The 22,784-nt window shown below is 40.9% G+C and overlaps 1 protein-coding gene across 2 annotated transcripts in view; it reads left to right on the top strand.

Moving 5' to 3' along the window:
* The first annotated feature begins 16,930 nt into the window (after nucleotides 1–16,930).
* Nucleotides 16,931–22,784, top strand: part of dag1 (dystroglycan 1) — a 59,066-nt gene continuing 53,212 nt past the window's right edge. The window contains exon 1 of one of the 2 annotated variants that reach the window (XM_024428140.2): nucleotides 16,931–17,468. The gene's annotated coding sequence lies outside the window, so the exon portion shown is untranslated. Of the gene's footprint in view, nucleotides 17,469–17,554; nucleotides 18,004–22,784 lie in introns of those variants that run through there. The other variant, XM_042324867.1, reaches the window with a different exon arrangement.

The following is a 22,784-nucleotide window of genomic DNA, read 5'->3' on the forward strand; positions in this document are numbered from 1 at the left end:
ACTCCCTGTATATAGATCCACATTGATCTGGTACTTGTACTCCCTGTATATAGCTCCACATTGATCTGGTACTGGTACTCCCTGTATATAGCTCCACATTGATCTGGTACTTGTACTCCCTGTATATAGATCCACATTGATCTGGTACTGGTACTCCCTGTATATAGCTCCACATTGATCTGGTACTTGTACTCCCTGTATATAGATCCACAATGATCTGGTACTTGTACTCCCTGTATATAGCGCCACATTGATCTGGTACTTGTACTCCCTGTATATAGCTCCATTCTTGTATATTTTACTTTATTCCTCGTGTTAGTTGCTATTTTATTTGTCTGTATTATTTTTCAACTCTGGATCGTTGGGAAAGGTTCATTAGCATTTCACTGTAAAGTCTACAACAGTTGTATTCGGCGCATGTGATAAATACATTTGATTTGACAATTAGACCCAACCAAATCATGAGAAAACAAAAATATAATTACTTGACCCATTGGAAAGAATAAACTAAAAAACAAAGCAAACTGGAATGTTATTTGACCCTAAACAGAGAGTACACAGTGGCAGAATACCTGACCACTGTGACTGATACAAACTTAAGGAAACCTTTGACTAGGTATAGACTCAGGGACAGTGAGCATAGCCTTGCTATTGAGAGAAGACAGGCTATGTGGAAGACAGGGAACCTGGAATCTCGAGAGAAGACAGGCTTTGTGCCCACTGCCCACAAAATCAGGTGGAAACTGAGCAGCACTTCCTAACTTCCTGCCAAATGTATGACCCAGGGTTTCCGTTATGAAAATGTGGCGCAGGACATTTGTTCATCAGCATTATGATTTCCCAGATCATTTGAGAAATGTATCGAACCTTTTTGCATTGGGTGCCTAAACTGGGCGTCTACCAACACTGCTCAGAATGACAGAAATCACATTTTGATTTTGGCCATTCATCTTGACAGAACATGGAGGTCAAGAACGCAATGACGTATGTCCTCAATTCTGATGTGCACTTTGAAGACGTTAGAATACCTGTCCACAACTATTTATCCTCAGCCAAAAAGACGAGTAACGAACAGCAACGTCACTGGCCTATGCATATGCGGCCCCGTGAGTTTCAAGTTTGGCGAAGCAAATGTTCACCATAAAATCCACCTTTCAAATAAAGCATTACATGCATCATCACATTTACAGATGTACTTGACCATCTGATCATTTATCACTCCAGTGTTAATCTGCAAAATTGTAGTTATTCGCCTACCTCCTCATGCCTTTTGCACACATTGTATATAGACTCCCCCCTTTGTTTTTTACTGTGTTATTGACTTGTTAATTGTTTATTCCATGTGTAACTCTGTGTTGTCTGCTCACACTGCTATGCTTTATCTTGGCCAGGTCGCAGTTGTAAATGAGAACTTGTTCTCAACTGGCCTACCTGGTTAAATAAAGGTGAAATAAAAAAAAATATATATTTTTTTTTTTTACAGATGTATGTAAGATATCACTTTGACAATAGTAGTAGGCTGAGTCGATGGGATAGTCATCATTTCGGATAATAATATAACTAAAAGGCACAAATCCGTGTTTAAACCGTGCATGGGATCTTTTCCATGCAAAGTGTGAGATATAGCCATATGAATGCTTGCTTGAGAGTGTGCAAATTTGCGCACGGCCATGACCATGACCATGACCACGACCACGACCATGACCATGACCACGACCATGACCATGACCACGACCATGACCACGACCATGCGTGGCACAGTTTCAAGCGGTGGAATAAGAGAACTGCTTGCCAAGCATAGATGTTTTTTAATTTTTTAAATAACCAAGCAAGTCAGTTAAGAACAATTTCTTATTTACAATGACGGCCTAGGAACAGTGGGTTAACTGCCTTGTTCAGGGGCAGATCAGCAAGAACGAGGGATTCGATTAACTAAATCACTGTTGGCAAAAAGAATACCGCTCAATGCATGGCTGAGCGCTTATAGCATAGAGGCCTGGAAATACCAGATACGCATGGCTCAATGCATGGCTGAGCGCTTATAGCATAGAGGCCTGGAAATACCAGATACGCATGGCTCAATGCATGGCTGAGCGCTTATAGCATAGAGGCCTGGAAATACCAGATACGTTTCTTCTTTCTTTGCCCGGGAAAAACACATTTCAGTTCTTATCCACTTTATATGACTGGAGATATTAGCAAAAGCTTTTTAAATATGACAAATTACAGGGTCGCCTACTCTGCTGACAAACACTGTCCAAATGGCGTGCTCTTCCTTCCGACTGTAGGCAATGCCGTTTAAAACAATCCACAACTTATTTATTTTTTTAAGGCTAGGGGAGCTAATTATTCTGTGTCGTCAAATCATGCTTTAGTAGCCTATTTGAATGATTTTATTTATTGACGTACAGGCAGGAATAGGCTAAATATGCTATATAATTTTGCCAAATTAAATACATTTACTTAGGGAAAGTTTAGCTTCACGTAGCCTTATGGACGCGCTGCATATGAGCCTATGTCAATCTACTGTCCCCCATAGTAGAAAAATGTACCTATTCTATTGGTCAGTTTGTCGAGAAAGAAATAACCCAAACAGACTCTGGGAGAGTTGTGGGACAATATATCCCAAATGAATACAACCAGTAAGCCTATGCTACATACCAAAAAAGGTTACAAAGCAATGAATCTGATGCAACTGATTTAGATCGTTTAGCTTAAAATGTTGATAAGCTATTATTTCTTAACATTATTAGAGCGACTATGCGCACAAGGCAGGTGACTCAAACGCAAATGTGCGTTTGGCTATCAGACTATGTAAAACCAACAGAATATGAGATAAATAGGCTGGTTTCAATGGCATATGGAAGAATTTATGAAAAAAGGGGTCTCATAATATTCAGAAAAACTTCAGGTTTGTAACAATTAAGTAGCTATATGTTTTTTTAAATGGATACTGCCTCCAGCTCATTGCAAAGTAGTGATGTGACGGTCTGATGAAGCCTGCCTTCAGTTGCCTATTCATTTGAATGGCAAATAGGAAGCGCACTTCAGTTACCAGTTGAGAAAAAAATAGCACTTTTTAATCATGGCAACAAAAAAAAAGTATTTTTAACACATGATTGCGTTTAGAATTGTTGCTCATTGATTGGGCAATATAAAATCACTGTCTGGCAGATTTTCTGCTCAAAGGCTCTGTATCTGTGTGCATGTGATAAACAAGATAAGTAACGAATATACACACAGCCAATCTAATTCCACTAAATTATGCAAATTAACCCAAAGACCAATATGCATGACCAGTCAAATGTATTTACATCAGCTGGTATTTCCATCATTGAAGAGGCTAAAAATCATTATTTCGCAATGGGATGTTTTTCTTCTTCTCCCAGACAATTTGACGATGCCAATTTAATTTAATGGCTTTGTTTAGTTTTTTTTAACAGACAAAAGCCGGCTCACCAGAACCCTGGTATGACCATATTAGAGACATATATTTCCTTCAGATTACATTCACTTCAGGCAAACTACCACATCTATTAGGTGAAATACCACAGTGTGACATCACAGCAGCAAGATTTGTGACCTGTTGACACAAGAAAAGGGAAACCAGTGAAGAACAAACACCATTGTACATACAACCCATATTTATGCTTATTTATTTTCCTTTCTGTACTTTAACTATTTGCACACTGTTACAACACTGAAACAAGTGTTGTATACAAAGGAAAAAGTGAGAGAGTGAGTGAGAGAGAGAGAGAGAGAGAGAGAGTGAGAGAGAGAGAGAGAGTGAGAGAGAGAGTGAGAGAGAGAGAGAGAGAGAGAGAGAGAGAGAGAGAGAGAGAGAGAGAGAGAGAGTGAGAGAGAGAGTGAGAGAGTGAGAGAGAGAGAGAGTGAGAGAGAGAGAGAGAGAGACCACACCAAACAGGATAAGCACCACACCAACATAATTATTTTTTTTCCCACCTTTATTTAACCAGGTAGGCTAGTTGAGAACAAGGTCTCATTTACAACTGCGACCTGGCCAGGATAAAGCAAAGCAGTCTGACACAGACAACAACACAGAGTTACACATGGAGTAAACAATAAACAAGCCAATAACACAATAAATAAATCAATGACACAGTAGAAAAAAGAAAGTCTATATACAGTGTGTCACACCCTGACCTTAGTGTTCTTTGTTTTCTTTATATGTTTTGGTTAGGTCAGGGTGTGACATGGGTGATATATGTGTTTTTGGACTGTCTATGGGTTTTTGTAGGTTTATGGGGTTGTTTACCATCTAGGTGTTTATGTAGATCTATGGTTGCCTAGATTGGTTCTCAATTAGAGGCAGCTGTTCATCGTTGTCTCTGATTGGGAACTATATTTAGGCAGCCATCCTCTTTGGGTATTTTGTGGGTTATTGTCTATGTCTAGTTGCCTGTGTCTGCACTGTATATATATATATATATATATATATATATATATATAGCGCGTCACGTTGTTTTGTTTTAGTGTTCTTTCTTCATTAAATATAAAACATGTATTCATATCACGCTGCGCCTGGGTCTCCTCCATTCGACGAACGTGACACAGTGTGTGCAAAAGTCATGAGGAGGTAGGTAATAAATAGGCCATAGGAGCGAATAATGACAATTTAGCAGATTAACACTGGAGTGATAACTGATCAGATGATGATGTGCAAGTAGAGATACTGGTGTGCGAAAGAGCAGAAAAGTAAATCAAATAAAAACAGTATGGGGATGAGGTAGGTAGATTCGGTGGGCTATTTATAGATGGACTATGTACAGCTGCAGCTATACACTGCTGTACATAGAATGCACACCACATCAACAGGATAAGTTGCCTGTGCAATCAAGTTTTTTTTTTTTTTTTAACCTTTATTTTACTAGGCAAGTCAGTTAAGAACAAATTCTTATTTTCAATGACGGCCTAGGAACAGTGGGTTAACTGCCTGTTCAGGGGGCAGAACGACAGATTTGTACCTTGTCAGCTCGGTGATTTGAAATTGCAACCTTCCGGTTACTAGTCCAACGCTCTAACCACTAGGCTAAGGGGCAGCAGTATTTCTTCTCCTGAAAGTTTCTTGATATAATTTCAACACCTTAGCTGTTTCTTTATGTCTGGATTTATCCTTCTGCGTTACATGTTATCATGTCTACATATTCATAGCTACAATAACATTGTCCACAAGCAAGTCATTGCCCTTAAACCACTGCACAATTCTTTCCTCACCTTTAAGACGACTTGTAACTGCCTGACCCTGTCGACCTGTTTTGTTTTGGGAAAAAGCCAACCACTTAATGAAAGAATGTGAGATCAGTAAGATGAGATATTCCCTTTGTGTGTGTGTGTCTGTCTTCATCTTCCTTGGCTTTGTAGCTGGCCAACGTCTAAAGATCTGTCTTTACTCTCTCTCTAGTCCTGATCAATAGGCAGTCCCAGGTAGCTGGGCAGATGCCTGTGTTGTGAGATTACAAGCCAATACAGACTAAAGAGCTGATTCTGGAGACAGATAGGAGTCTTTTTGTAAATTAACAAGACAAAAGGATCAATGACTTTACTTTGCACGTTGGTTCTCCGCGGGGAGACTTTAGTGACCTGTGCTGATGCCCAGGGTCCCAGGGGCCACTAGGAAGACCCAGATGGAGACAAGGAAATAGAGAGGTGGTGGATACTGGGATAGTAACGGGTTTCCCCGTAACTTTCCCAAAGCCCCTCAGTCTAGGGCACTACTATTTAGGGGAGGGTGGGTCTTGCTGGCACCTGGCTACAGATGCCGATGACACCTGGGTTAGTTTCCAATCCAGACCTCAACCAGCAGCCATTCTACATACAGATGTAGGATTTAGGATCTTAATTTATTAACCAGTTTCTCACAGCAGGAAAATTATCCTGCAGAAACGGGAAATGTGAATTATTGTGAGAATTACAATGAATTAAGGAAAATGTTTGCATTTTTTTGTCAGGTTTAATACATTTTTTGTTAGGGCTAATCTCGTCTGACATTTTAAAGTGGAAATTGTTCAACTTTAGAAGCCTTTTTAAACCTTGAATGGAATTTCCTGCAAAAACTGGGTAAACAAATTCATATCTAACAGCTGCATTTGATAAATATCAGCACAAGCATTCGGCTTTTAATAGTTGAATCGGGGACATTATTGGTGGAGTAGAACAAATTAGGTGGAATGGCTGTCAAACACTAGCCTGGGTACCAGTCTCTTTAGGTAATCCACTCCTTGTACTCCATGTCATGTGCCGAAGAGACTGGCCTTTATCTCTCTGGCAGTGGCAAGGAGTGGAATGTTAGCTAATAAGACTGGTAACCAGACTAGACAAATACTGGACTAGTATAGGTGACTGTTGTGGTGGGACAGTAATGTGTTTCGTCTCATTAACTTTCCTACAGACCAAATCAACTGGTGAAACCTTGATGGATTCATTTGGGTGGTGGTGGAGTGGAATAAATAAACGTCCTCTCACTGTCAACTGTGTTTATTTTCAGCAAACTTAACACGTGTAAATATTTGTATGAACCTAACAAGATTCAACAACCGACAAATAAACTGAACATGTTACAAAGACATGTGACTAACAGAAAAGGAATAATGTGTCCCTGAACAAAGGGGGTTCAAAATCAAAAGTAACAGTCAGTATCTGGTGTGGCCACCAGCTGCATTAAGTACTGCAGTGCATCTCCTCCTCATGGACTGCACCAGATTTGCCAGTTCTTGCTGTGAGATGTTACTCCACTCTTCCACCAAGGCACCTGTAAGTTCCCGGACATTTCTGGGGGAATGGCCCTAGCCCTCAACCTCCGATCCAACAGGTCCCAGACGTGCTCAATGGGATTGAGATCCGGGCTCTTCATTGGCCATGGCAGAACACTGACATTCCTGTCTTGCAGGAAATCACGCACAGATCGAGCTGTATGGCTGGTGGCATTGTCATGTTGGAGGGTCATGTCAGGATGAGCCTGCAGGAAGGGTACCACATGACAGAGGAGGATGTCTTCCCTGTAATGCACAGCGTTGAGATTGCCTGCAATGACAAGAAGCTCAGTCCGATGATGCTGTGACACACCGCCCCAGACCATGACGGACCTCATCGGTGTAACGCTCATTCCTTCGACGATAAACGCGAATCAGACCATCACCCCTGGTGAGACAAAACCACGACTCGTCAATGAAGAGCACTTTTTGCCAGTCCTGTTTGGTCCAGCAATGGTGGGTTTGTGCCCATAGGCGACGTTGTTGCCGGTGATGTCTGGTGAGGACCTGCCTTACAACAGGCCTACAAACCCTCAGTCCAGCCTCTCTCAGCCTATTGCGGACCTTCTGAGCACCGATGGAGGGATTGTGCTTCCTGGTAACTCGGGCAGTTGTTGTTCCCATCCTGTACCTGTCTTGCAGGTGTGATGTTCGAAAGTACCGATCCTGTGCAGGTGTATTTACACGTGGTCTGCCACTGAGAGGACGATCAGCTGTCCATCCTGTCTCCCTGTAGCGCTGTCTTAGTCGTCTCACAGTATGGACATTGCAATTTATTGCCTGGCCACATCTGCAGTCTTCATGCCTCCTTGCAGCATGCCTAAGGCACGTTCATGCAGATGAGCAGGAACTCTGGGTATCTTACTTTTGGTGTTTTTCAAAGTCAGTAGAAAGGTCTCTTTAGTGTCCTATGTTTTCATAACTTTGACCTTTATTGCCTACCGTCTGTAAGCTGTTAGTGTCTTAACGACCGTTCCACAGGTGCATGTTCATTAATTGTTTATGGTTCATTGAACAAGCATGTGAAACAGTGTTTAAACCCTTTACAATGAGATCTGTGAAGTTACTTGGATTTTTACGAAGTATCTTTGAAAGACAGGGTCCTGAAAAGGGGCTATTTCTTTTTTTGCTGAGTTTATGTCGAATGGATGGGGTGACCAGCCAGCGACCAGCTTGGGAACCATTGCCCTATAGGGACAGCCAGGTGACTGTTAGGGTGGAACAGTAATATAGGGAAGGACATTTGAAACTTGTAGTGCTTTTGAGGTTTAAAAAGACTTCTGAAGTCTGTCAATTTCACTTTAAAATGGCAGACTTGATTTGCCCTAATGAAAAATGGATCACCCCCTACAATAAAGTAAATGAATTATAATTCACAGAACAACTCAAATTAACTGTTGCTGCAGGATTATTTCCTACTGTGTGAAACTGGCTCAAATTAAGATCCTACATCTGTAGGTGACTGTAAGGGTGGCTGTGGTAGGGGAATATTGCCCTAGGGCGTGACAAGTATCTCTATTGAACCGGTATGTGGAACGGGGGCCCGGGGACTGGGTTGGAAAACACTGCCCTAGAGATTGTTAGGGTAGGTCTTGGCTGGTCTTGCAGCAGCATATGTCTGTTCACAGGGCAGCAGGTGCTGTAATGCATCTCTATGAAGTGACAGGACATGACATGGTGTGGGGCCTATCCCCTGCAGACTCAAGCCAAACATTCATTACTTTGTCTCCTTGTACTTCCAACCCTCCTACCCCCGGCACCTTTCATTTGCAAATTAGACAGCACTCGCTTCTCTCTTCTGTCTTCAACCTGTTGAATAGATTTGTTTTAAAAGTTAATTCAATTCTTTGACAGGGAGGAAAACTCCCCATGGACTTCATTGGCTGTGGAATTACATTAAACCAATCACAGTCTGTATGGTACCGGGTCCCTACACTAAAAATAATCTCTGGTTTAGTCTCTCAATCTCCCATTGTTACATGTAAAACTCTACTGTACTGTTATAATCTCAACCCAGCAGTGCCAGAAGAGGACTGGCCACCCCTCAGAGCCTGGTTCCTCTCTAGGTTTCTTCCTACGTTCCAGCCTTTCTAGGGAGTTTTTCCTAGCCACCGTGCTTCTACATCTACATTGCTTGCTGTTTGGGGTTTTAGGCTGGGTCTCTATATAAGCACTTTGTGACATCGGCTGACGTAAAAAGGGCTTTATAAATACATTTCATTGATATATACTCTCCACTGGGTGAGGAACATAGCCTAAAGAATCATCCTTATTGGATAGTATTGATAGTATATCTGTTACGGTTTTCTTCCGTCGAAGGAGAGTCGGACCAAAATGCAATGTGGTTAGTTCGATACATGTTTAATAAATGAATAAACATGACAATACAAAAACAAGAAACGGAACATGAAAACCTATACAGCCTATCTGGTGAACAATAACACAGAGACAGGAACAATCACCCACGAAACACTCAAAGAATATGGCTGCCTAAATATGGTTCCCAATCAGAGACAACGAGAATCACCTGCCTCTGATTGAGAACCGCCTCAGGCAACCATAGACTTTGCTAGAAAACCCCACTAAGCCACAATCCCAAAACCTACGAAAAACCCCCATACATAAACACAACACAAAATAAACCCATGTCACACCCTGGCCTGACCAAATAAATATAGAAAACACTAAATACTAAGACCAGGGCGTGACAATATCTGATTACAACCAGAAGGGATAGATACAATATTTCTGGTCAGGTCTCGCTTGAAAATGTTTTGTCCTCAATGGGACAACCTGTTAAAATTAACGTTTCAATAAAAAAATACCAATGAAGCTGTATGACTGTGTACTTTCATGCTCTTAACACTGACATTAACAATGAACTCTTACTAACCAATCAAATGTTATTAATCATATGCTTCGTTAACAACAGCTGAGGACTAAGAGTGAAAGGCTTACTTACCTTCCCGAACAATGCAGAGAGAAAGACAACAGATAAAATAAGCAAAAAGTAAAACATGTAATAATACAAGTAATAATAGTACACAATGAATTAATGTTACTCATTGTGTATCTAGTGTACAAAACATTAGGAACACCGGCTCTTTCCATGACAATGACTTGGCTATATAGAAGGGGGTACCAGTAGCAAATCGGTGTGCAGGGGTACAAAGTAATTGTGGCAGATACAGTATATACATCTACTGTAACTAGGATTAAAGTGAAGTTAATGCAAAACAGTTAGCGCAAAAAGGGTCCGTACAGGTAGTCAGGGTAGCTATTCAACTAACTATTTAGCAATCTTATGGCTTGGGGGTAGAAGCTGTTCAGGGTCCTGTTGGTTCCCGACTTGGTTCATCAGTACCGCTTGCCGTGTGGCAGCAGAGAGAACAGTCTATGACTTGAGTGGCTGGAGTCTTTTACAATTTGTAAGGCCTTCCTCTGACACCGCCTGGTATAGAGATCCTGGATGGCAGGGAGCTTGGCCCCAGTGATGCACTGGGCTGTACACCCAACCCTATGAAGCTCCATGCGGTCGCTGGTCAAGCAGTTGCTATAACAAGCAGTAATGCAGCCAGTCAAGATGCTCTCAATGGTGCAGCTGTATAACTTTTTGAGGATTTAAGGTCCCATCCAAAATTGTTTCAGCATCCTGAGAGGGAAGAGGCATTATCATACCCTCTTCACGACTATGTTAGTGTGTTTAGACCATGATAGATCCTTAGTGAGGTGGGCACCGAGGAACTTGAAGCTCTCAACCCACTGCACTACAGCCCCGTCGATGTGAATGGGGGCGTGCTCAGCCCTCTGTTTCCTGTAGTTCACGATTAGCTCCCTAGTCTTGCTGGTTGAGGAAGAGGTTGTTGTCCTGGCACCAGGTCTCTGACCTCCTCCCTATAGGCTGTCTCTTCGTCGCTGATGATCAGGCCTACCACCATTGTGCCGTCGGCAAACTTAATGATGGTTTTGAAGTGGTGCGCAGCCACACAGTTGTTGGTGAAGAGGTGGGGACTAAGCACACCCCTGAGGGGCCCCCCTGTTGAGGGACAGTGTGACAGATGTGCTGTTGCCTACCCTCACCACACATAGGTGTTCCTTTTTTCCAGGTGGGAAAGGGCAGTGTTGAGTGCAATAGAGATTGCATCATCTGTGAATCTGTTGGGATGGAATGCGAATTAGAGTGGGTCCGGGGTGTCTGGGATGATAGTGTTTATGTGAGCCATGACCAGCCTTGTGAGTGCTAGTCATTCAGACAGGCTACCTTGGTGTTCTTGGGCACAGTGGCTATGGTGGTCTGCTTGAAACATGCAGGTACTACAGACTGGGTCAGAGAGAGTTTGAAAATATCAGTGAAGACACTTGCCAGCTGATCAGCGCATGCTCCGAGTACGAGTCCTGGTAGTTCGTCTGGTCCTGTGGCCTTGTGAATGTTAACATGTTTAAAGGTCTTACTCACATCGGCTACGGAAAGTGCGATCACACAGTCATCCAGAACAGCTGGTGCTCTCATGCATGGTTCAGTGATGCTCAAAGAGCCTGGAACACTAGACCGTATTGCAATTCTAATCTTGGATGAGTTAAATGCTGTGTAATGTCATTTTTCATGATGAGAATCATACTTAGATAAATAGGCAGAGTGAGCGGTGAAGGATTTAATTAAGTCTTTATGTAAAGTTGATCTGTGGAGAATGGAAGATTAGGGTGATTATTGAAAGATAATCCTGCCGTTAATACCCGTGGTAATCTAGGAAAGCTCAGCACCTGAAGAGAAGTGTGGATTAAGAATCACGGAAGTGGAAGTAAAACAGAAAGTAAGACAAGGTAAATTTTCATAGTGTGACAGACCCTCCATGCATATTCCATGTAAAATAGACATTCAAGGAGAACACATTAACAACAAAGATAGGTGTGACTTGATATAAGAAATGTGTTCTTTGTCTTTACATAACCAAAAACATTAATAAATATAAATACATATAAATAAATATAAATATAAACACAAATATAAATATACATAAATACATATTAATATTAATAAGTATAAATAAATATAAATAAATACAAATAAATATAACAATCATTATAGTGGTGTTAATAAGAAGAACAAAGGGTTGCCTGATCCAAGACTGAACATTTACTGAGGTTGAATGGCATCTCCCTTCAGGGATCAAATCAATTATTAATCTATTGATCAATTCATTATTAATCTTCATTTTACAGTATATATCCTCCATGACCTGCAAGTCTGCACTCTGACAGGAGATTATGAGAACGACAGCTTCCTAATCACAACAACACAGGACAGCGATCAAATATATTGTGAATATATATATTTTTTTAACCTTTATTTAACTAGGCAAGTCAGTTTAAGAAAAAATCTTATTTACAATGACTGCCAAGGAACAGTGGGTTAACTGCCTTGTTCAGGGGCAGAACGACAGATTTTTTACCTTGTCAGCGCAGGGATTTGATCTAGCAACCTTTCAGTTATTGGCCCAATGCTCTAACCAATTGGCAACCACTTGGCAACCAATATATACAGTGCATTCGGAAAGAATTCAGACCCCTTTCCTTTTTCTAGATTTTGTTATGTTACAGCATTATTCTAAAATTGATTAAATAGTTTTTCCCCCTGATCAGTCTACACACAATACCTCATAATCACAAAGTAAAAACAGGTTTTTCGACATTTTTGCAAATGTATTAAAAAATAAAAAGCTGAAATATCACATTTCCATAAGTATTCAGACCCTTTACTCAGTACTTTGTTGAAGCACCTTTGGCAGCGATGGCTATGAGGCTACAAGATTGGCACACCTGTATTTGGAGACTCTCACTGGAGATCCTCTCAAGCTCTGTCAGGTTGGATGGGGAGTGTTGCTGCACAGCTATCTTCAGGTCTCTCAATAGATGTTTGAATTGGGTTCAAGTCCTGGCTCTGGTTGAGAAACTCAAGGACATCCAGAGACTTGTCTCGAAGCCACTCCTGTGTTGTCTTGGCTGTGTGCTTAGGGTCGTTGTCCTGTTGGAAGGTAAACCATCACCCCATACTGAGGTCCTGAGAGCTCTGGAGCAGGTTTTCATCAAGTAATCTGTAATTTGCTCTGTTCATCTTTCCCTCGATCCTGACTAGTCTCCTAGTACCTGCCGCTGAAAAACATCCCCACAGCATGATGCTGCCACTATCATTCTTCACCGTAGGGATGGTGACAGGTTTCCCCAAATGTGATGCTTGGCATTCGAGGCAAAGAGTTCAACTTTGGTTTCATCAGACTAGAGAATCTTGTTTCACGTGGTTTGAGAGTCTTTAGGTGCCTTTTGGCAAACTCCAAGCGGGCTGTCATGTACCTTCTACTGTGGAGTGGCTTCTGTCTGGCCACTCTACCATAAAGGCCTGATTGGTGGAGTGATGCAGAGATGGTTGTCCTTCTGTAAGATTCTCCCATCTCCACAGAGGAACTCTGGAGCTCCTTCAATGTTCAATGTTTTGGTACCCTTCCCCAGATCTGTGACTCAACACAATCCTGTCTCGGAGCTCTATGGGCAATTCCTTCAACCTCACGGCTTGGTTTTTGCTCTGACATGCACTGTCTGTTACATCTGCCCCTGCCACACGCCACACCCTCTACTTCTCATCCTGTGTCTCCTTAACCTGCTGCCACTCCCCCAGTGCTCTCTCCCTCCAACCCTCTGTGTGTATGTGGTTGTGTGAGCGGAGACAGGTGTGCTAGAGACAGAGCAGTTCCCCACCAGCTGCAACCTGTTCCATAATCAAGACATCTAAAAATACTCAGCCCTGCCACTTCCACGCTGCCAGATCGTAATCTCTGCTCAGTCAGTCTACGTTTCAAGCCATTTGTTCATGTATAGAGCTTGCTATCCTGTTGTGCCTGTGTTCCCTAGCCCGACGCTGCTTTTCTCTCCAATACAGTTCCATCCACTCTGCCTCTGGTCCCTATCAGCAGTCCCTCGTCTCGTCAGTCCTGCTTCTCTGCCCTCGACCCCTGCTCTACGGCTTCCTTGGATTCCTGCTCACCCTGCCCTCACAGGGGAACCTGTTTTCGCTTTGTCATTACAGGTAGATTGATAAGAAAAAAATATTTATTTAATACATTTTTTTAATAAGGCTGTAACATAACAAAATGTGGGAAAAGTAAAGGGGTCTGAATTCTTTCATTGTGCACCGTACAGTGTTCTATCCAATAACTTGCCTGCCACTGTAATCTGTCTGCTTTCTATGCATATTGACGAACCATTAGCCACTGTTACCACCAAAGACCATGTGACTTCTGCCTACACATGGAATACTATATCATGTCATTCTGGGCACAGATTACTTCCCTCATAAGCACCTTCCTCCCTCCCTCGCTCGCTCTCCCTCTTTCTCTCTATCTCTCCCTCTTTCTCTCTGTCTTTATCTCTCCCTCTTTCTCTCTATCTCTCCCTCTTTCTCTCTGTCTTTATCTCTCCCTCTTTCTCTCTATCTCTCCCTCTTTCTCTCTATCTTTATCTCTCCCTCTCTCTCTCTCTCTCTCTCTCTACTCCCCTCCACCCGCTGTCTCCCCGTGCTTCCTTCATCCCCCCTCTCTCCCTGCTCCTCTCTGTGCTCCCAGTTCCCCACCTCCCTTCAGTGTTTTGTGTTCCATTTTTATGAGGTCATGATGAAATATTAATAAGGGGGACAAGCATCTTAACTGAGATGTCCTGGGGAGGCTATTTAACTACTGATGGGGTTAATAATGCTTTGAGGTGGAAAACACACTGTACATATATTTGGGATACATCATGATTTGTAGCAGAACCCCTCAAACACAATAAGTTACATCAGGGGCAATGATCAGATATTAAATGTAGCCTTAATGTACACCATGTGGCTATACTCTGCTACACACGAGATTTGGGACAATTAAGACAAGTTATCAGATGTCCATGGCCTATTTCTGTCCTAATATACTGAACCTATAGCTTTGTCTGAGTATGTACATGTTATATAGTCATATAGTTAGAATTGATAACTTCACTACATGCTTAGAATAGCTTCCATCCATGAAGTCCTCATGTTTGTAACATTTCTTCCAATACAGTGTTATAAGCCTCCTTTTCCCTATTGGGAATGACAGAATGGAAGAACTTTTCCCTATTGGGAATGACAAAATAGAAGACCTTTTCCCTGTTGGGAATGACATAATAGAAGTCCTTTTCCTTATTGGGAATAACAGAATAAAAGTCATTTTCCCTATAGGGAATGACAGAATAGTAGACCTTTTCCTTATTGGGAATAACAGAATAGAAGTCCTTTTCCTTATTGGGAATAACAGAATAAAAGTCATTTTCCCTATAGGGAATGACAGAATAGTAGACCTTTTCCTTATTGGGAATAACAGAATTAAAGTCATTTTCCCTATAGGGAATGACAGAATAGTAGACCTTTTCCTTATTGGGAATAACAGAATAGAAGTCCTTTTCCTTATTGGGAATAGCAGAATAAAAGTCATTTTCCCTATAGGGAATGACAGAATAGAAGACCTTTTCCCTATTGGGAATGACAGAATATAAGTAATTTTCCAAATAGGTCAAAAGTAGTGCACTACATAGGGAATATGGTGCAATTTGGGACACAAACATATTTTTTCCCTTAATACCTGCAACTAAAAAATACCAAAATAAGCAAATAGGATTTGAAGCCTGGCAAACTGGAATACTCTCTGGGAGTCTCCCTGGTCACTTGTCATTAGACACACTCTGATGGATTGCCCCCAACGTTCACAGTGTCATACTGAAAGACCTGCCATTCTTATTATTCTCTTGCTCTAGTTATTATACTATATTCTCTACATATCTCTTTCACAGTCCCAGACAGTGTCTTTCATGTAAATTAACATTTAGTACAACCTCAGAAAATATCCCTATACCAAGATCACGGATGGGCAACATGGATGGGGGACGCAAAAAAAAGCGAAACTCATCATGCGCAACCACAGTGGCTCATGGGTATTTAAAATGTTTTTTTTAATATATTTTTTTTAATGTGTTGGTCTACCGGCCTACAAAAGCAGGCATGCGGCCCGTGAGTTGCCCATCCCTGACCTAGATGATATGAACAAAACGGCCCCTGATTATATATGACCGATACTGTAACCAGAATGTTAAAATATACATGCTCTATCTTCAATTACATTACATTATAATGTAATCTAGAATAAGATAATGAATTACCACAGTGTATCACTATGGTATAGCACACCCACTAGCCTATGTCAAACTACAGGCAGCACCAGCTGTATGGTATGCATCACACTATGAAAATCTAGTTCAGAGAACATACCAAATTATTGCAGATTGCATTGTATAACTTTGAACCACATATGGAGTTCTTGACACTGTCAAAGAATTCCCATCAGACACCAGAAAATATTCATTTTTACTGTATAGTCCTCACATGTGCTAATCAATGTCCACTGGCTACACGTTAATAACACAGCCTAGCTAGCAAGTAACACATCACAGCACCAAAACAAATGGACAGCAGATCAAATCTAAGTTTATTTTTGTCGTGTACAGATTTTCAGATGCTATGCCTGGTCTATTCAATTCAATTCTATTCTACTCTATTTTGTTATATTTTCGAGCGGGTGAGATGATGGATGTTAATATCAAAAACCAAACAATTGAAAGCAAAATGTATAGAATTGTAAAAAAATCATTTTAAAGCGAGAGCAAAACTCTATGAAAATCTATTCAATAGGATTGGTTGCTGGGAAAGTTTAACCGAAAACGATTTTTGCATTCGTTTTCAAATATTATTTTGTAACATTTGTCATAGAGTTTTGCTTTCGCTTTAAAATGATTTACTTACAAGTTATTGGGTTTTGCTTTTGATGTCTTATTTTTGTTTACAATTCTATACATTTTGCTTTCAATTGTTTGGTTTTTGATATTAACATCCATTACTTCACCCGCTCGAAAATACAACGTTTACATTCTCAACTTTATTTTTCATGTTCACGATTTATTTTATTTTGAATTTAATACATATGGCGTGAAATTGACCCCATATACACTGAATTTGAGAAGGTTGTAAATAAATGAAGAGAGAATGTGGGGGCGGAGTAATTCGAGGCGCTGCCACCCTCCCTGTTCAGACCGGGGGACGGGAATTCATTCCTACAGGCTCTCTTCTCAGACAGAGCTCAAAGACCTAGCTAGCAGACACTTAGTGTGCGCATCGGGGAGAGAGAGCGGGCTAAATGGGTGTAATTATACCTCTCTAGTTGATCCGGAAGGTTGTTTTTGCCACCTAGCTCGTCATGTGATTGCCCCTGGCTTCATATGCTTAGTTTTTTTTTTTGTAAACTTGATTTCCAGCCCAGCAGTAGCCTACATACCATCGCAGAGAAGCCAAGTAGGACTTGTAAATCTAATACCAGTGGCGCGTTTTTTGGTAGGTTAGGGCTGTTGCGTTCCAAAAAGGTGGTGGACCCGACACAAGCCTCGTGTGGAGACTGTCACTTTAACTCTAGGTCTAACGAAAAAGGCAACAGCCGAACGCAAGTAGACCTGACACCTTTGTTTTTTTAGTCGGAGACGTCCCGAGAAGGAGTGTCTCACTCCCAAACCAGTCTGTTCCCGTAGTGATCTGTTCAATCCCGCTACAAAGAAGAGGATTTCAAGGAATATAATATATGCGCAGATTAAAAGGTCAGTTTCCGATATAAGGGCTTTATATTTTTAAAATCTCTTATATTGTCTTCTATGTGACATTCGATTCTTGGATCTACTGATCGAGTCTGCCTGCTCCGTCAGTGAAAGTGTTCCATTTCAGGATAAAAAGAAATTCAAGGAGATGGAGAGAGTGATAATTATTCCCCTCCCCTCTATGGATACAAATATGAGGGTACGGGCAACACACGACTGCGTTTGATATATATATATACACACACACGCCATTTAGCTCGCCAAACGAGCATGGATCGGGCAAGTGTCTCAGTGTAGCGAGCTACTTCGTGCCATTAGCTACAGAATGGCAAACTTGCCAAAGTCATGACCAGAGATCTGGCTAGCGATCCAGTGTTGGCCGAGCTGGGTCCTCCGCGGCAGCGAGCTAACCATCCCGAGCCTTCTGCCTGCTGTTAGCTAGCTTCTATTTCAGACTTGTTTTGCCCCTTTGCAGCTGCTGGTGTCAGTCAAGTCGCTGCTGGTCGTTTCCTGGCTTTCAAAACGGGACTAAAAACAGGTGCATTGCAAGTAGATATGTGGTGACTGTTCGATATGGTGTTCGCTAGCTAATAACATGAATTGACTTTCTTTATTTCACCTAATATCATGGGTTTCGTGCAGTGCTTGACCTGGACATGAGCTCACAGGAGCTTGAGTACTGGCACCTAAAATGTTCTACTGCTTGAGCTCCTGTTCCTCGAATAGAATATTAGCTCAAATGTATTGTGGAGCTCCGGAGTACCGGAACCTATTTTAGTCCAAATCAGGCACTGGTTTCGTTTGTGAATTGGCTAGTTAATGTTTTTTTTTTAAAGCTATTGACATAACTTGCAAGGTGTACAGAGAGATCTGCAAGGGATGGCTATAGCGATAACTGTGTTATGTCAACATTATTACAATGGTTTGCTACTTTTCAGGGCCTGCCTTGCAAATGGTCTGAGATTTGTTGTTGTTTAATAGTTTATTAGATCACATTACAGTCACCAGAACTTATCTAATGTTGGATAGGCTGGGTCTGTAGACGTATTGCTTATTTTCTCTTCTAGGTAGAACATATAGATGGGTTTTGTTGAATAAAGCCTACTGGTTGATGTTACCCATTGTTGTTACACGGTTGCCTCTGACTTGCTGAAAACATGATTTATCTAGCTAGATCCAATTCCACATTATGACAGACTAGTGGGAGCCAGTAGTTATTTCTTTCATGTAGGTTTACAGCTGTTACATTGCCTTGCGTTACGCGAGAGCGAGCCCCTTTTGAAACCACCCAATTTAGTAACATTGTATCAAAAAAATGACAATACATTTTATTACGTTCATCACCGCTCTGTAACGTCATACCGCAATGTTACAATGTAGCGCAATTATCTCGCTACAGCTTGGCTATCTATACTGTGTGATTTACAGGGAACATAACACTGGTCTATAATTGATTCAATGGTAAGAGTGTGTTGTAATGTTACCGTGGGATGTGTTTTAATATTTTACTCACGTACCAGTTCTCCATGGAGACGTTTGAAACCTTCCAGTTGGGGGATATCTGTATTATTTCTATTGACCCAACGCAAAATGCTTTCTCTCAGTCTGAGGCTGAACGTACAGCAGGGAAACATTTATGGAGGATATCAAATACACGTTCATTCTGTTTTTATTTTTTTTAGTCTTTTTAAACATTGTCTTGATAACCTCACCCTGTTGTAAGTGGATAAACTATCATTTGTTTGCTTTTCGAGGCATTGGTGTGGGAGTGTAGGCTGCTATTTTTAGGTTCCTTCTCAGAAGTGTCCCCCCCCAAGGTGCACTTAAACACTTAGGAAGAGCAATTGATTTGTGTTTTCACTGAACCCAATAGACACCCAGTAGATCAGTGTGTGTGTGTTTGTTTATTGTTCTGATTCATGAGGGAATCATTCACATTTTATCATAGCTATTTAGATACTGTTTAAGTCCATCAACCTTGGCTACTTCCCTGCTAGGAGTGGCATTGCATTCTGAAGCCTAAACTGTTTCTAATAATGAACAACAATGGCCCACATCGAGAGACAAGAGGTTTATACAATTATGCCTCAGCGTGTCCTATTTTCAAAAGTGTTGTTTTAAATAAATTGGTTTGTGGCTCTCTACTTTCTGTGGTTTCACTATTGGAGCATATATATATATATAAATAAAATGATTTGGCTTGGCCAATCATTTCTATGCCTTCACTATTTCATGAAGCAACAGTGCAGTAATTTTGTTCTGTAATTAAACAATCCTTAAGTGCTTATAGTATAAACATGGAATTCCTTCTGGAAACTGAAAACAATATATGCGTCCCTAATGAAGCCCTATTACCTATGTAGTGCATTACACCCTTAGAAAAAGTTTTGCAATCTAGAACCTAAAAGGGTTCTTTCGGCTGTCCCCATAGGAGAACCCTTTGAAGATCCCTTTTTGGTTCCCAGGAGAACTCTTTTGGGTTCCATGTAAAACCCCTTTCACAGAGGGTTCTACATGGAACCCAAAGGGATTGTACCTGGAACCAAAAAGGGTTATCCTATGGGGATAGTCGAAGAACCCCTTTTGAAAATGTTTTTTTTTTCTAGGAGTGTACTTTTGACCAGGGCCCATAGAGGGCCCATAGAGGGCCCATAGAGGGCCCATAGAGGGCCCATTGAGGGCTCTGGTCAAAAGTAGCACACAATGTATGATGGAATAGGTTGCCGTTTGTGTTGCAGAAACATCATGTTTGCACACAGCATAGACTAGTAATATAGTAGTACCACCTCTCCATGACCCTAATACATCATGTAGTAATATAGTAGTACCACCTCTCTATGACCCTAATACATCATGTAGTAATATAGTAGTACCACCTCTCCATGACCCTAATACATTATGTAGTAATATAGCAGTACCACCTCTCCATGACCCTAATACATCATGTAGTAATATAGTAGTACCACCTCTCTATGACCCTAATACATCAGGCAGTAATATAGTAGTACCACCTCTCTATGACCCTAATACATCGTGTAGTAATATAGTAGTACCACCTCTCTATGACCCTAATACATCATGTAGTAATATAGTAGTACCACCTCTCCATGACCCTAATACATCATGTAGTAATATAGTATTACCACCTCTCCATGACCCTAATACATCATGTAGTAATATAGTAGTACCACCTCTCCATGACCCTAATACATCATGTAGTAATATAGTATTACCACCTCTCCATGACCCTAATACATCATGTAGTAATATAGTAGTACCACCTCTCCATGACCCTAATACATCATGTAGTAATATAGTATTACCACCTCTCCATGACCCTAATACATCATGTAGTAATATAGTATTACCACCTCTCCATGACCCTAATACATCATGTAGTAATATAGTATTACCACCTCTCCATGACCCTAATACATCATGTAGTAATATAGTATTACCACCTCTCCATGACCCTAATACATCATGTAGTAATATAGTAGTACCACCTCTCCATGACCCTAATACATCATGTAGTAATATAGTAGTACCACCTCTCCATGACCCTAATACATCATGTAGTACCACCTCTCTATGACCCTAATACATCATGTAGTAATATAGTATTACCACCTCTCCATGACCCTAATACATCATGTAGTAATATAGTAGTACCACCTCTCCATGACCCTAATACATCATGTAGTAATATAGTAGTACCACCTCTCCATGACCCTAATACATCATGTAGTAATATAGTATTACCACCTCTCCATGACCCTAATACATCATGTAGTAATATAGTAGTACCACCTCTCCATGACCCTAATACATCATGTAGTAATATAGTAGTACCACCTCTCCATGACCCTAATACATCATGTAGTAATATAGTAGTACCACCTCTCCATGACCCTAATACATCATGTAGTAATATAGTAGTACCACCTCTCCATGACCCTAATACATCATGTAGTTATATAGTAGTACCACCTCTCCATGACCCTAATACATCATGTAGTAATATAGTAGTACCACCTCTCCATGACCCTAAAACATCATGTAGTAATATAGTAGTACCACCTCTCCATGACCCTAATACATCATGTAGTAATATAGTATTACCACCTCTCCATGACCCTAATACATCATGTAGTAATATAGTAGTACCACCTCTCCATGACCCTAATACATCATGTAGTAATATAGTAGTACCACCTCTCCATGACCCTAATACATCATGTAGTAATATAGTAGTACCACCTCTCCATGACCCTAATACATCATGTAGTAATATAGTAGTACCACCTCTCTATGACCCTAATACATAATGTAGTAATATAGTAGTACCACCTCTCCATGACCCTAATACATCATGTAGTAATATAGTAGTACCACCTCTACATGACCCAAATACATCATGTATTACCACCTCTCCATGACCCTAATACATCATGTATTACCACCTCTCCATGACCCTAATACATCATGTAGTAATATAGTAGTACCACCTCTCCATGACCCTAATACATCATGTATTACCACCTCTCCATGACCCTAATACATCATGTAGTAATATAGTAGTACCACCTCTCCATGACCCTAATACATCATGTATTACCACCTCTCCATGACCCTAATACATCATGTAGTAATATAGTAGTACCACCTCTCCATGACCCTAATACATCATGTAGTAATATAGTAGTACCACCTCTCCATGACCTAATACATCATGTAGTAATATAGTAGTACCACCTCTCCATGACCCTAATACATAATGTAGTAATATAGTATTACCACCTCTCCATGACCCTAATACATCATGTAGTAATATAGTAGTACCACCTCTCCATGACCCTAATACATCATGTAGTAATATAGTATTACCACCTCTCCATGACCCTAATACATCATGTAGTAATATAGTATTACCACCTCTCCATGACCCTAATACATCATGTAGTAATATAGTAGTACCACCTCTCCATGACCCTAATACATCATGTAGTAATATAGTAGTACCACCTCTCCATGACCCTAATACATCATGTAGTACCACCTCTCTATGACCCTAATACATCATGTAGTAATATAGTATTACCACCTCTCCATGACCCTAATACATCATGTAGTACCACCTCTCCATGACCCTAATACATCATGTATTACCACCTCTCCATGACCCTAATACATCATGTAGTAATATAGTAGTACCACCTCTCCATGACCCTAATACATCATGTAGTAATATAGTAGTACCACCTCTCCATGACCCTAATACATCATGTAGTAATATAGTAGTACCACCTCTCCATGACC

Source organism: Oncorhynchus tshawytscha, linkage group LG07, assembly GCF_018296145.1.
Source record: "Oncorhynchus tshawytscha isolate Ot180627B linkage group LG07, Otsh_v2.0, whole genome shotgun sequence".
NCBI classification, from domain to species: domain Eukaryota; kingdom Metazoa; phylum Chordata; class Actinopteri; order Salmoniformes; family Salmonidae; genus Oncorhynchus; species Oncorhynchus tshawytscha.